The sequence below is a fragment of the Octodon degus genome, unplaced genomic scaffold (genome assembly GCF_000260255.1).
Source record: "Octodon degus isolate 3935 unplaced genomic scaffold, OctDeg1.0 scaffold00020, whole genome shotgun sequence".
Classification (NCBI taxonomy): Eukaryota; Metazoa; Chordata; class Mammalia; order Rodentia; family Octodontidae; genus Octodon; species Octodon degus.
Genome location: NW_004524596.1, coordinates 11,878,537 through 11,894,010, shown reverse-complemented (window position 1 = coordinate 11,894,010; position 15,474 = coordinate 11,878,537). Strand labels below are relative to the sequence as shown.

Here is a 15,474-nt window from a genome sequence, read left to right as displayed (position 1 = left end):
GAGGGGAAGGGGAGGGGAGAGGAAGAAGGGGGAGGGGGAGAGGAAGGGGAGAGAGAAAGGGAGAGGGAGAAAAGAAAGAGAAAAAAGAGAAAAGAGAAAAGAAAAGGAGGCTGGGCATGGTAGCACCTGCCTGAAATCCCAGCACTCAGGAGGCTGAGGCTGCATAGTAACACTGTATCAAAAGGATGGATGGATGGATGGACAGATGGACCAACATGCTCTCATTAAAAACAATCTCCAGCAAGGCACAGTGGTGCACAACTGTATCCCAGCACACCAGAGGCTGAGGCAGGGACAGTTCAAGACCAGGAGCTACATCGTAAACTCAAGGCCAGCCTGAACTGTACAGCAAGACTATGTCTCAGAAGTCATCATCATCCTCACCATCTCCAAATTACCTTGCATTAATGTCACTTTATTTCTCTGTCAAATCTCTATTTTGTTAAGGGATGAAGAATATATTTTTTAATGGTGTTTGTGTGTATTAGTAAGGCAGAAATATTAACTTCATCAAATGTAACAACAATGACAGTCAAAAAAATACCTGACATGTTCTTACAAACCACAGAATGCCAACCAAGGACACCACCCTGAGGGGGAACAGTGACTGGGTGCTCACACACGCAGCACACCATTGGGATGCACCCAGCTCTGGCAATAGGCCACGTTACTCTTTTCCCTATATTTCTAACATTTGATACTAAATCACGAGAAGGAATAAAGCTTTTTGTTTAAAGATCTTTAGGGTCAGGTCTGTTGAGCTTAACAGATGACAGCAGAACTTACTGAATCTACTGAAGTTTATTTTAGAAGTTCCAGGGCCAGGGATGTGGCTCAGCAGCAGTGTACCTGCCTGGCAAGTGTGAGGTTGCAAGTTCAATTATCAGTACCAAAATAATAATGGTAATAACTGGCCAATGAGGTAGCTCAGCAGACTGCCTGCTGAGGCAAGCGCAGGGACTGAGGTTTGATCCCCAGCACGACAGGTTGCACTGGCTTATCCAGGGGACCCCCTGGTATGATGAGCCAGCCACTGACCCTGGTCATGGTGGTGCATGCCTGTAATCCCAATGCTGGGGAGGCTAAAAACAGAGGAGGATCACTACGAGTCCAAGCTGCATAGGGACACCCTGTAACAAATGGGGGGGAAGGGGAGGAGGAGGGGGAGGGGAAGAAGGGGAGGAGGGGGAGGGGAGGAGGAAGAGGAGGAAGAAGAAGAGGAGGAAGAAGAGGAAGAGGAGGAGGGGGGGAGGAGGAGGAGGAGGTTCCTACATCAATAGCCACTTGAATCTGGAAGGCAAAGGAAAACAGACACTAAAATCTCATATAAACAATATACCATACACTAACATATCTCTATATTGCCTAAAATGGTAAAAGATTTATATATAGGGGGCTGGGAAGATAGCTCAGTAGAACAAGCACTTGCCTGGCAAGCACAAGGACTTGAGTTCAATCCCAGTTCCACCAAAAAAAAAAAAAAAAACCGATTGCCCCAAAAAAAAAAAAAAAAAAAAAAGATTTCATATTCATTTATTCGTTCATTCAATGCTAGGCATGGGAGCTAGCATGTATCTGTAATCCCAGCACTTTAGGAAAACTAAGGCAGGAGGATTTCCAAATTCAGCCCCATCCTGGGCAACTTCATGAGACTCTGTCTCAAAATAAAAAATACAAAAGGGATAAGGGGTAGAGCCAGCCCAGGTAGCACACACCTGTACTCCCAGCACTCAAAGCTGAGGCACAGGATCACTGTGAGTTCAAGGCCAGCCTGAGCTACACAGTGAGTTCACAGCTGTTATGGTTTGTGTCTAGCTGTCCCCCCAAAGCCTCATGCAGTCATGGGACAGCTCCTGAGTTGGTTATTGATTCTTGATCCACTGCTGGGATTGCAGGTGTGAGTGCTACACCCACCCTGGGGGGGGGGGATCTCTACTACAGTGTAAGAAGGAGAGGGAGGCTCTGCTGAGCTATAGCCCTGGCCTTTGCTCTCTGCATTTTGCTGCTGCCAGGAACAGCTGCTCTCTGCCATGTGCCTCTCTGCCTGGGAGCCAGGTGACTATGGACTGAAACCTCCACTAACTGTGAGCTACATAAACCTTTCCTTCCTTCATTTTGGGTGTTGGGTATTTGTCCCAGCAATGAGAGAAGAGAAATTGAGGCAACAGCCAACCTGAATTACGTGGCAAGACCCTGTCTGAAAAACAACAAAAAACAAAAAACAAACAAAGAAAAAAAGAAAGAAAGAAAGAAAGAAAGAAAGAAAGAAAGAAAGACAGACAGACAGACAGACCAAAGGTGGGAAGGGGAAGGGGCCTGAGGGTATAGCTCAGTGTGAAGAACAGAACAACAACAAGAACAACAGAAAAGCCACACACACACATGCACACGCTAGTTTTACTGTTTTGTTCACAGCCCAAGATTAGAAAACCAGTAGGATTCTCAGCCAAACTAGAATACAAACTGTTTTGGAGACTGAAACTTTTAAGCAAAGATGGAAGGATAATAGGTGATTTTAGTTTTAAAATTTTGTTAATGTAGCTATATTATATTTTTCCCAAATTAAAAAAAAAATCTAACACTTAAGATTTTCATATACATACATTAACAGCTAACAAAAAAGAGATTTAGCTCTGAATTATCTTATGAAATAAATATGAATATGTAATGAACACATGTACTACTGTGCCAAAAGTTGTTGATAAAAATGGTTTAAAAAGAGATTTAAAGAACTGGCTTCTATTATGCCTAACAAACTTCGGTTTATAGATTTTAAAAAACAATTTTTTTTAGCTAACTCAACCTATGGAACTATTACCACTTATATTCTGTTAATATAAGTGATTATATAAAAGATTTCCGCTGAGCCTGGTGTAATGAACCTGTGACTGAGTCATCATATTTTAATGGTTAAAAAATAGAAACCCAGGCCAGGCATGGCAGCACATGCCTATAATCCCAGCACTTACGGGGCTGGGACAAGAGGATCATTGCAAGTTTGAGGCCAGCCTGGGCTACAAAGTGAGCTCAAGGCCAGCCTGCATAGAGAGACCCTGTCTCAAAAAGACAAAAAAAAAAGGAAAAAAAAAAAGGTGGGGCCGGGGAGATAGCTCAGTAGAGTAAGCGCTTGCCTGGCAAGTACAAGGGCCTGAGTTCAATCCCTGGTTCTGGGGGGAAAAAAAAAACCTGGAAGAAAAAAAAGGAAAGGAACAGAAAGAAGAGACCCAAACACAAAGTAAATCACATCAAAGAACTTAACACAAAACAAGATCACCCAGGGCCATGTAAACCTTTACACTGTTTTCTACGTGAAACCACAAAGGAGAATGCAACTGCCACAGTAGAACACACAACCTCTACACATCCTCAAAGTTTCTGGAAGTATGTTGCTTCAGACCACGCAAGAGATTTTACATACATAATAATCAAACATGGCCTCGGGCTTAAGGAAAGGGGCCAACCAATCTGGAATCTACTACTTGCTTAACACTACCTTCAAAATCATCGTAGACTCTTAAAAGCGTTGTAGAACAGTGCATACAGGGCTGGAAATGTAGCTCAGTTATTGAACATATGCTTAGCACATGTAAGGTCTTGGGTTCAATACTCGGCACCCAAAAAACAATTAAAAAAAAAAAAAAAAAAAGGCAATTGAGACTGGGCATGGTGCCACATACCTATAATCCCAGCACTTGTGAGGCTGAAAACAGGAGGATCACTACAAGTCCGATTTGTGTAGTGAGACCCTGTAGACCTTAGTAAATACATTAAAAAAAAAAAAAAAGAAAGAAAATTCAAATCAAATCACATACATAGTGGTCCAAGGGGTTGGTTTCCACTCTGAAATCATTTTTAACTTCTTTGACAGTGACTTCTACATATACCTTTCCTCTTAAAATTTAAATTTTTTGATATATGTGTATAGTTTATAATGATTACATTTGGGGGGGTTACTGGGACTCAAACTCAGGACCTTATGCTTGGTTTTTTTGTCATTTTTAGACAAAGTCTCGCTGTGCAGTTCAGAATGGCCTTGAACACACTCTGTAGCCCAGGCTGGTCTTAAACTTCCAACATTCCTCCTGCCTCAGCCTCCCAGGTGCTGGACTGCAGGGATGTACCACCATGCCTGGTTTTCCCCACTGACTTAACTATTTTTTTAAAGTATAGATCATAAAGAAAAAGTATGGATTATTAGATTTTAAAAAGCACTATCAATAGATGTTAACAAAAAGGAACTGAAATATTTCTGAGAACATAAAGGAATGAACAGGGAAGCTAAGTTTGGATATAATATTATATAGGCCAATGGATTTTGTGAGGAAAAAAAAATAGCAAGATGGCCCAACCTGTAATCCCAGCACTGCGGGAGGCTGAGGCAGTACAAATGCAAGTTTGAGCTTAGCCTGGGAAACTCAGCAAGGTAACCCTATCTTAAAATTTAAATGGGGTAGGACGGGACAGCACTAGTTGCAATCCCCAGTACTGCTACGGACAAAAGGAGAGAACAACACAGAACAGAACAGCAAAGTAAGCAGTGTTTTGGGAGGCTGATTTGGTCCCTGGCACATAGAGCGTGCTGACTTGCTAATATGAAGCTCCCAAAGAAGAATACAGGGAGGAAATCCCCTCCCTTCACGCAACCATTCTTTTATAGAGGAAAATGGAATGTTCCAAAGATGGCAGCAAGAGAGTCCCACACCACATGGAACAGCGGCAGTGAGGGTATACACACGACTGCTTCTGCACTGTGATGTGGGCAGAGAAAAAGGACTGCACTTCACCTGGTAGGAGGGTAAAATGGGCTTGGGATGCGGCTCCCTAACAGAGCGCCCACCCAGCACGCACGCAGCCTGGTGTCAGTCCCACCCTGGAAGCAGTGCATGTGGTAATCATGTGCATTTAGACTTTCAACTGCACGATGAGTTTTCTCCACTGACTACACTTTTCACAGTCCTCCTCCTCCTAGCCATCCTAGGAGCCCAGTAAGTGCACTCAGTCGTTAACTTCCCATGCTGAACTCATTTCTGTAGTGCTACTTAGTCATCAATAGTACCCTTTTAGCTAATTCCAAGTTTGCATACAGATTATCAAGAAAACTAGAGTAATTTCTCAAAATAAAACTAATAATAAATTAGGTTCATAAATGTGCAGGAAGAAAATTTCCTTTCATTAGAATCTTATTCAAAGATTCCAAAAATTTCTTTAACATTAATAGCCAAGGGGCTGGTGAGATGGCTCAGTGGTCTAAAGCACCTACTTAGAACAAGCTTAGCAAAGCACAGGGACTGTGGTTCAATCCCCCAGCACCACATGCCAGCCAGCCCCACCCCCTGGTGGGCTGAGCTGGCCACACACATACACACACACACACACACACACACACACACACACACACAAATAAATTAAAAAAAAAAAAAACATTAATAGCCAAATTGGAGCAGTTAATAACCTACAGGGGTGTTCATTGGTTTTTGTTTGTTTGTTTTATGTACTTGGTACAGGGGTTTGCTATGCAGCTCAGACTCCTACTGATCCTTTTGCTTTCAGCCTCCCAGGTGCTGGGATTACAGGCATGGACCACCACATCCAGACTCTTTGGCCAACTCAGCATGCCTGGGGCAGAGCCAGCACAGCATGCATTACCAGGGATCAAACCCGGTCCCTATGCTTGCCTAAGCAGGCGCTTAGCCTGCCGATCTATCTTGCAGGCCCCAATTTTGGTTTTAGGTTTTTTTCTTTTTGCAAAACCAGGGATTGAACTCAGGCCCTTGTGTTTGCCAGGCAAGCGCTTATTCTACTGAGCTATCTCCCCAGCCCCCCAATTTTGTTAGTTAATATGAATAAAGATATATAAACTACAGAAAGTTTAAGACATTTTAAGCAATGATACTTGGCTCACTTTGGAAGCACATACAATAAAATTGGAATGATAAAGAGAAGATTAGCATGGCCCCTACCCAGGGATGACATGCAAACAAGCAGTGCTATTCCGTGCAATTGCACTGGCAAGCGTTTTCTGTATGCAGGGTCTGAAGCATGCTCAGCAAGTGAGCAGCACTCCAAGCCCCCAGCTGTATTCTAAATCACAGATGTCAGGTGGCCTATGTAAGAATGTGTTCCTTGCACAACTGCTTTTCACAGCAAGACTAAAATGAGCCCAACACCCATCTGCTAGAATCAAAAAACCAGAAACAGTGTAGTAGCCATTAAAAAGAATGAGGCAGGTAGACCACTCCATAACTGAAGTGCACAGAGCCTGGCCCAGCACACCACCATGTGAGGGTCCACATCAGGGCCAAGGTTATCCTGGATGAAGCCAGGGACACTATGATAAGCAATAAGCTGAACGAGCTATGGTGTTGGACCCGAGGCTGCCACGCAAACCACAGAGCTCAAAGAATGTGGAGGAACACCTGGGAAACTCTCCTTAAAAGAGCAGTTGTATTCTGTTAATGAATAGAATGACTTGTTCTAATGGTGTCTGTAAACAGGATATCAAGTCCTCATCTTGTACAGCAATTAACCACTAGGAAGAATGTATGCAATGTGTTGGTTATTGAAACTGTCCTAGTGATTTGATTTGAAACTGTCTCATTGCTATTTATCATTAAAATTATAAAAAAAAAAAAAAAAAAAAAAAAAAAAAAAAAAAGAGCAGTTGCATCCATTTTGGCTGTGTCTGACCCTATTTCCATGTATTGATACGTACAGAGCTGACTAGGGCTTTTCTTTATCCCTTCAGTTGGCTTTAAACAATACATCTTGGTCTAGCAGAGGTGCTGGTGGTAGTCTTTGAAGACATCACAGGCATGTTTCCCCAGTTACCCCCACCTGCTGCTTTTTAATGTGAGCCAAGAGGGGACTGAGAACCCCTGCTCCACACTGTCAGCTAAGAATCAAGCCTCAAGATAGAGGCTATGACTTCCTGGGGCTTGAAAGATAACACATCAGAGTTGAAGCACTGGACCCCAAAACACTAGATACTATCTCAACAGTATAATGCAAATTACTTTCAAAGCATAGCCTTCTCTCTGCATATGGCCAAGATAAATGCAGGCCTCCTACCTAGCCCAGCTCACAGTACTCACCTACTTCCTGCCATTTTCAATCATTTGTCCTTAAGCCACTCCTCCTTCATGACTGAATAAAAACTGGGTTTGGCCCTGGATCCATGCCTTTGTTCTGGACAGCTATCACGATGGCTGGATTTAGGACCTGTTGGCTCCCCACAACTACAAATATGCCTCAAGTGTCTTTTTTCTCACCCTGGGAAGCATGGGAAATGGTAGACTGAAATTAACTTGAGGGGATTCCAATAATTTATCCATGGGATTACAAATATAAACTTCCTGGACCAATACAAGGACTAGGAAGGGCTCTCCACAAAGGAAGACTGCAAGGATTTTAAGAACAAAATTGGTCAGTTTCAGAAAATAGCTGGTGGCCTAATTCCGTTTACTGACCAACCTGTAAACATGAGAGAAGATAAAGCCCACTAATGCTCAGAATTTGCTCAAACCTACAGCAAAGAAAGAAGCCAACACTAAAAACAGAAAAGAAATGAGGCTCCAAAGGAAACAGAATTAAACATGAAGTAGAGGTAGAACAAAATAAACTTTTGAACAATTTAGCTTGCAGAAATGAACTGGACATTTCATTTTTAGAGCAAGAAATAAACAAACAAAACGCCTTTACGCCATTCCAGTGCCTTGACTGAAGAAGCAAGTATGCCACAAGACAACGCCACCCTCCCAAGGCAGTGATGCAAGGCTGCTGGAGCTGGTACTGAATAGCGCGTGCCCACTGCCAGGGCTGGGCAGGGCAGGTCCTCGCCTCTGACATGCTCAGGACCAGCTAAGTGGTCTGTCAACTTTGCTCCTTTTTCTTCTAAATTCATAATGCTTTACAAAGGAATGCAATAAATTCTTGTTTTCAAAAACAAGAATCGGGCAGGGCTGGAAGTGTAAGTCACTATAAGAAAAAAATGATGCAAATATTTATATTCAAATATGGAGCTGTCCCCAAATTTCATTTACTGTTTGTTTTTTTTTTGCAGAACCAGGTATTGAACTCAGGCCCTTGTGCTTACCAGACAAGCACTTATTCTACTGAGCCATCTCCCTAGCCCCAAATGTTTGTATGGGACAGAACTGCTGGTGTGTTTCCCATCTCATGTGACAGCTTTTTTTTTTTTTTTTTTTTCCTGGCAGAACCAGGGATTGAACTCAGGCCCTTGTGCTTGCCAGGGAAGTGCTTATTCTACTGAGCTATCTCCCTGGCACCTAAATTTCACTTAAAAAGAACAACATGCACCTAAATTTGAAAAATCCCAATGGGCTATGAGGCTACAGGAATGAAATGTTCTGTTGTATATCTCAATTTTATATATTTTTATTTCTAAGCTATGTAAATGTTACATCTCTTACACACACACAAGGTAAAAGAGGGGGTGGCTGGTTTGCTACTATCTTAGGGGATGGCTGTTTGCTACCTTCTTCTGTTGTTGGGACAAAATACCTGTCATCCAAAATTAAGAAAGCGGGGCTGGGGAGATGGCTCAGTGGAATAAGCACTTCCCTGGCAAGCGCAAGGGCCTAAATTCAATCCCTGGTTCCACAAAAAAAAAAAAACAAAAACAACAAAGGTAAGGTTTATTAAGCTCACAGTTTGTGAAGGTCTCATTCCATAATCAGCTGGCTCCAAGGAGGGTGGCACACGGCACAGGGCAGCAGTTTAAGGTAGCAGAAGACAGCAAAAGCAGCAAGAACAAAAGGGAAGGAGGGTGCAAGCCCCTTTCCCTCCCTTACACTGTGTGCAGCTGCCCGCCCAAAGTACCTGCATGGCTTCCTCTTCCACCAGCTCAGGATGCTACAGCGGGAGGCCCCTGCGCCCTGCTGCATGTCTTAGGCAACCTTCTAAACTTCTCAAGTTGACCCAATGTATTGATGATAACAGTTTTCTATGGGTCTCACAATAAAGGCTGCTCTATTCATCTCCTGCTGTCCTGCCCTTTTATTTTCATTTAAGAGAATAAAAAAATATTAAAAATAAATTAGAAATGATATAGAATTTCACTAAACAGAATGATAGGAATTCAACAATAGTTGCTACATTACATACTGTTGTCTCCAAATTAGTTGTTCAGATTGCCAGACAGAAGCATACGAAATTATTAAAAAACTAATAATATGGAATGCTTCATGAATTTGTGAGTCATCCTTGTGTAGGAGCCATACTAATCTTCCTGTATCACTACAGTTTCAGTATATGTGTCCCCAAAGCAAGCGTCACTGCCCTTTCATTGACAGTGGCTGCTGCAGCACAAACCAGAGCCTCTTCTGTGCCGGTCACCAGCGCTCCGACTCAGCTGCCCCATATCAATGCATCTGACTCCAGAATAAACCAAACCCTCAACCAAACAGGGATCACACCATGCTAAACATGAAAAAATATATATTCACTCTGGCAATCTATTGTCATCTACTAAATTATAGCTTCACACAGTAGTTGAAGTATTTTTATTCACGAAAAAAATTTTGCTTATGGAGAAGTATTTTGGTAGTTTGCTATAAATGGCCATCTAAAAACAAATTTACCTTTAAAAATTGCCCTCGATCAAATATGAAGAAAAAATTAAAATATGGGAAAAAAATATTTTAATCTAGTGATTTAATTCAATGTTGCAAAACACCAGGCTGCAGATATATCTCAGTAGTGCAAGCACAAGGTCCCCAGTTTGGTCTCAGTACCGCCAAAAAAGAAAAAAGTTTCAAAACATCCCTATTAGGAGTAAGGGATGAAGAAAAAAAGAGTAAGGGGCGATATGTTAAGAGTCCCAACAGAATGATAATTAAATGACAAATGAAAGGCAAAATTCCCATTTAAGTGATATTAAAAAGAAGAGAATTATTTAAAAACAAAACCAGGGCTGGGGAGATGGCTCAGTGGAGTAAGTGCTTCCCTGGCAAGCGGAAGGGCCTGAGTTCAATCCCCAGTTCCACAAAAAAAAAAAAAAAAAAAAAAAAAAGGGCTGGTGAGATGGCTCAGTGGTCTAAAGCACCTACTTAAAACAAGCTTAGCAAAGCACAGGGACCGCGATTCAATCCCCCAGCACCACATGCCAGCCAGCCCCGCCCCCTGGTGGGCTGAGCTGGCCCCCCCCACAATAAATAAATAAAGCCCCACTGGGCTAGAAAGATAGTTCAGAGGTCTAAGCACCTGCCTGACAAGTGCAAGGACCTGAATTCTATCCCCAGTACCACATGCCATGATGGCCCAAACTCGGAGTGGCGGCACACACCTGTAATCCCAGTGCTGAGAAAGCTGACTGAAGGATCACTATGAATTTGAACTGTGTAGTGAAACCCTATAAAAAGAATCTGATAGGCCATCAGCAAATGAAAGATTTCAGCGAAGTTCTGGAAGACAGCAAGCTGGTCAGAATGAGAAGAGTAAACCCAAGACCACGATGAGTCTTTCTTTTTTTGGCAAAACCAGGGATTGAACTAAGGGCTTACTGAGCCATCTCCCTGGCCTCAGGATAAATCTTTCATTCAAAGAGGAAACACAAGAAACACTATACAGGGCAAAAAACAAGAGTACAATGCCCAAACTTTATGGAAAGGGAGCTTACACTGCAGAAGAGGGAAGTGAACTGTCTTGCAGGGTTCTAAAGAACTTCCTGCTTACTAGAAAAGGATCTTCAACACCAGCTCCACAACTGACAGCAGATAAAAGTCTGCCGAGTGAATGGAGCCCATGGTCACCCTTGTCACTTGTCTCGTTAGATTAAGAAGAGGTAGCTATGAATCACTCAATACTGTACTTTCAGACAAGGCACAGCACAAGAATTAAAAACTAAACCAAGAGGAAATAGGTGATTTAGGCAAAACAAAACTATGAAGATACTAATTAGAAGTGTTAACAAGATTTGTGAGGATAACACAACACAAAACAAGAATAGGTCAAAGGGTGGCACGGGAAGGCATGGTGGCACATGCCTGTAACCCCAGCACTCAGGAGGCTGAGGCAGGAGGATTCCAAGTTTGAGGCCAGCCAGGTCTACATGATGAGTTCAAGGCCAACCTGAACTACACAGAACCTTTCTCAAGAAACCAAAATTAAAAAAAAAAAAAAAAAAAAAAGCAGAATGCACTGAAAAACAGCTTTCAGGAAACAAAAGAATCTTTGCAATTTTAAAATATGCTTAGCAAAATTTAAGGTATCATTCCACCAACTATCCTCCCAGCTGATGTTCCTATTACTGGACAATTTCAAGGCACAAGAGAGAAGAGAATCCTAAAGAGTACAGAAGAAAATACAGATAATGTACAAAGAATACAGCATTATTAGCACACATACAGTATAAAAACTGTAGTATTCAGTGACAGCAATGAGTAATTCCTTTGGGCTCAGGGAAAATCACTTTCAACCCAAAACTCAACACCAAATTAAACTATGTATCAAATGTACAGTACACAATTTTTTTAAATTTTGGTGTCAAGTACTATGAAATATGTAAGAACAAGTAAGTCTAGTAAAACTGAAAAATTCTGCTGCAAGTTTATATACATTAAACATAAAACTAAAGTTTTGGGGCTGGGGAGTTGGCTCAGTAGAATAACCGCTTCCCTGACAAGCACATGGGTCTGAGTTCAATCCCCAGTTCCACCAAAAAAAAAAAAAAAAAAAAAAACTAAAGTTTTATACATTAAACATAAAACTAAAATTATTAAGGATCTAAAGCAATCCAGAGCTTATTTTAATTAACTTTTTTATTATAAAAATAACTCAGTTTTGTGGAATTACAAAGAAATCAAATATTAAACAGAGGCAAGTTTCTTTCTGCAGAAGTACTCCAACTACTCTATGAGAAAAAAAAATCTACAATAACAGAGCCACGCCACTTTATAGCAACTATCATTTTACAGAAGTCTAGGTGACAATCAACTGCCATTAACTGTTATGGGTCAACTCTGCATAGGAACCAGATCAGCCAGACAGAAATTTGAATAGAGCCTTTTATTTACTGAGCTCAGGTCTGTCAGCCACTTCTCTCGCAGGAGAAGGCTGATCAGCCCCGAACGTAGGTAGCAAGGGGGTATTTATAACAGAAATCACACTCAGTTTGGTAAGCAAACCTGTTATATAGTATAAAACAACAGAAACTGTATTTGACACAGCTGTAAACTGTTTATAACTAAAAGGTCTTTTATAGCTTAGTGATAAGTGTATATTTTTATAAGATATATCTTAAACTGACTATGTTATAGGAGATGGTTGGGGAAGGAGTTTGTGTTAGCTTGTTGCCTTGACAAAAAACAGTTATTTATTTGTTGAACAGCCTTGAGCCAAAAAAAAAAAAAAAAAAAAGTTTCTTAGAGAAGATAACAAAAAACACAATGGGTTTTTATAATTTTTTATAATTAAGGCACAAAACTCTATTAACCCTTTACATTAACATTCTGAAAATAGACAACCAAACATTACATATATACCCCTAGATATGCAAATACAACCTATGAAGTCATATTTATCTCTTTTTTTTTAATTAATTTATTTATTTATGTGTGTGTGGCCACGCTCAGCCCACCAGGGGGCGGGCTGGCTGACATGTGGTGCTGGGGGATTGAACCGTGGTCCCTGTGCTTTGCTAAGCTTGTTCTAAGTAGGTGCTTTAGACCACTGAGCCATCTCACCAGCCCAAGAAGCTTTTTTTTTTTTTTTTGGTGGAACCGGGGATTGAACTCAGGCCCTTGCACTTGCCAGGGAAGCGCTTATTCCAGTGAGCCATCTCCCCGGCTCATATTTATCTCTTGAATCACCCAAATACATCCTTAAGTCTAATTACTGATTTAAAAATAAGAGGAAGTGGTAAAAGACAGCATGGAGGATACAAACAGCAAGATCCAAACAAAAGTACATTTCTTTCATATATAAAATGCAAGAGGGAAAAAGAAAGAAAAAGCAGCTTACATTTTCCCAAGTCCACCTGGCTGGCTTGGCCTCTTCTTCCCCACTAAATTGCCACGGTACCTTTGTCACAAATCATAAACCACAAGCTCCAAAAACTGCTTTTCCCTATTCTGGGTCCTTTCATTTCCACAAATTTTAGAATCAACTTCTCAATTTACACAAACTTCACACACACAACAGCCCTCCAAGGTGTTACTTGGAATTGTATTGAATCTTTGGACCAAACTGAGGAAACTTACACATTGTCATTTACATCCTACAGTAAGCCTTCTTTACTTCCTCCAGCAACATTTCATGCTTGTGTAAAGGCATAAAAGCTTTATATATCTTTCTCTACAATCACCTGTAGGTGTTTGACTATTGGATTGATGCTATAAAGCCTATCCATTTAAATTTTTTTTTGGGGGGCGGGGTGGGCACAGAGATAGCTCAGTTGTCTCAGCACCTGCCTAGGCAAGCACAAGGACTGTGGTTTGATCCCAGGCACTACGCTACATGCCGTGCCGGCCCTGCCCCTGGCACATCACCAGATACCTGGCATGGCAGCACACACCTGTAATCCCAGAGCTGGTGAGGTGAGATTGAGATAGGAGGATCACTATGAGTCTGAGCTGCATAGTGAGACCTTGTAACAAATACAGAAAATTTAAAAATAAATAAATAAATTTATTTCTCTGTGTGTGTGTGATGCTCATGCCTCATGCATGTTAGGCAAATAATATGCCACTGACCAGCAATCCCAGTTCGCTGGAGCTACTAAACAAGAGGTGAAACAGCAAAAGTTCTAGAAGAAAATATAAGAGCACATATTCACATTACTAAGAAATCTGTGTTGCTTCCAAGACAGTGACAATGGAATGAGTTTTTGAGTTAAGTGTTCCTTGTAAGAAACAAAGCATTCGCATGCGTGTGTGCACGCGCGCATGCACGCGTGCAGGTCTCACTACACAGCTAGGACTCCTTGTGATCCTCCTGTTATCAGCCTCCTTAGTGCTGAGATTACAGGTGCCACCATACCCGCACCTTTTTTTTTTTAACAGTACCAGGGACTGAATTCAGGACCTTGCACTTGTCAGGCAGGCGCTTATTCTCCTGAGCTATCTCCCTGGCCCCTCACCACTCATTTTGCAACCATCCATCTTCCATCTTAAAGACCAAGTGACCAATCTGGTAGGCACCAAGATGCCAGCACCTGCACTGAAGTTAAGCACTATTAGTAAGAGCAGGCTCCCTACAGACAGCATGGCCTCGCAGCCGCTCCAGGTATAACTTCAGAAAAAACACAGTAGCCAAAATCTAGTAGGGAGCATCTTCACTATTAAAAAAAAAAAAAAAAAAAAAAAAGCACTAATGACACACAAAACTACTAGTACTACTTCTAGGCAGAGTGATTACAGATAGTATATGTGGAAGAAAGGGGAAGTACTTCTGTATATTCCATATTTTGACAATTACGTTGCTTTCATAAGAAAATAAAAATTATTTCTAAAACATTTAATATGTAGTAATGCTAAGGAAAAGTAAACCATTCTGTAATGTACTGTGACGGATAGCTAACTGATGGTCAACTTCTTACACCCAGCTGAACTGAACTAGCATGGTGCTGGGTGTGGGAGGCCCACCTAGGGCTGTCGCCAGCAGCACAGAGGGAGAACAGGAGAAGTTGTTGATATGCTGTTGGGGATGCTGTCCTGGTGGAGGACCCTGTCACGCTGGCTTTCCCAATGAACTTTAGGGGAGCTCTGGTCCTCATCTTGAGAATCGCTTCCTGGCTCTGGAGGGGAAGATGGTGCACTGCTCAGCCTGGAGAAGCTTGCAAGTTGGCTTTCCTGATGGGAACTCAGCTTTCCGCATCCTCAGAGGAGCTCACGACCTCACCGTTGCTGAGGATGGCTGTGGTACATTTGAGGGAGCTCCGGTGCTTACCTTGAGCATCGCTTCCCGGCTCAGTGCAGATCCCCCAGCCTGCTGGCACAGAGCCTTTATCCAGCTGGCAGAGACTTCCCAGCTTCCACCCCTGCCCATGGGGCCTTCCCAGCACAGATGTGTGAAGCGGGCCTGCATGAGACTTTGTCATGGGCTCTAGGCCTCCAGTTGGGACTTGCGGAAGGCGTTATGAGCTCTAGGTTTTCCACTGGACTCATGGAGGATATCAGAATCCAGGCACCCTTGCTGGATTCTATAGTGTGTGGACAGATTTCCTGTACTTCTTGTATATGCTTCTGGGGTGATTCTTCATAAATATTATAAAATGTGTCCTATGTTATATTGTTTTCCTTGCAAAAACCCCAAACCATGACAGTACTATAATAAGAAAAAAAAGCTGATGGTGGGAAGAAAAGCTGATGGAGTAATTCCAAAAAAAACCAGCATTTTGGTTTTATAAAAGTTTTTATTGGGTCAATCCCTGGTTCCGCCAAACAAAAAAAAAAATTTTTTTATTGGGGCCAGGTAGATGGCTCAGTAGAATAAATGCTTCCCTGGCAAGCACAAGGG

The 15,474-nt window shown here is 42.0% G+C and overlaps 1 protein-coding gene and 2 non-coding genes across 3 annotated transcripts in view; 1 reads left to right on the top strand and 2 right to left on the bottom strand.

The window, feature by feature from the left end:
* Mta3 (metastasis associated 1 family member 3) overlaps positions 1-15,474 on the bottom strand; it is a 158,792-nt gene that overhangs the window by 91,815 nt on the left and 51,503 nt on the right.
* On the top strand, positions 5,897-6,002 carry LOC111815748. Its single transcript, XR_002820393.1, has one exon. It is a non-coding gene; the product is annotated as a U6 spliceosomal RNA (small nuclear RNA).
* LOC111815747 lies at positions 9,186-9,287 on the bottom strand. The gene has a single exon (XR_002820392.1). It is a non-coding gene; the product is annotated as a U6 spliceosomal RNA (small nuclear RNA).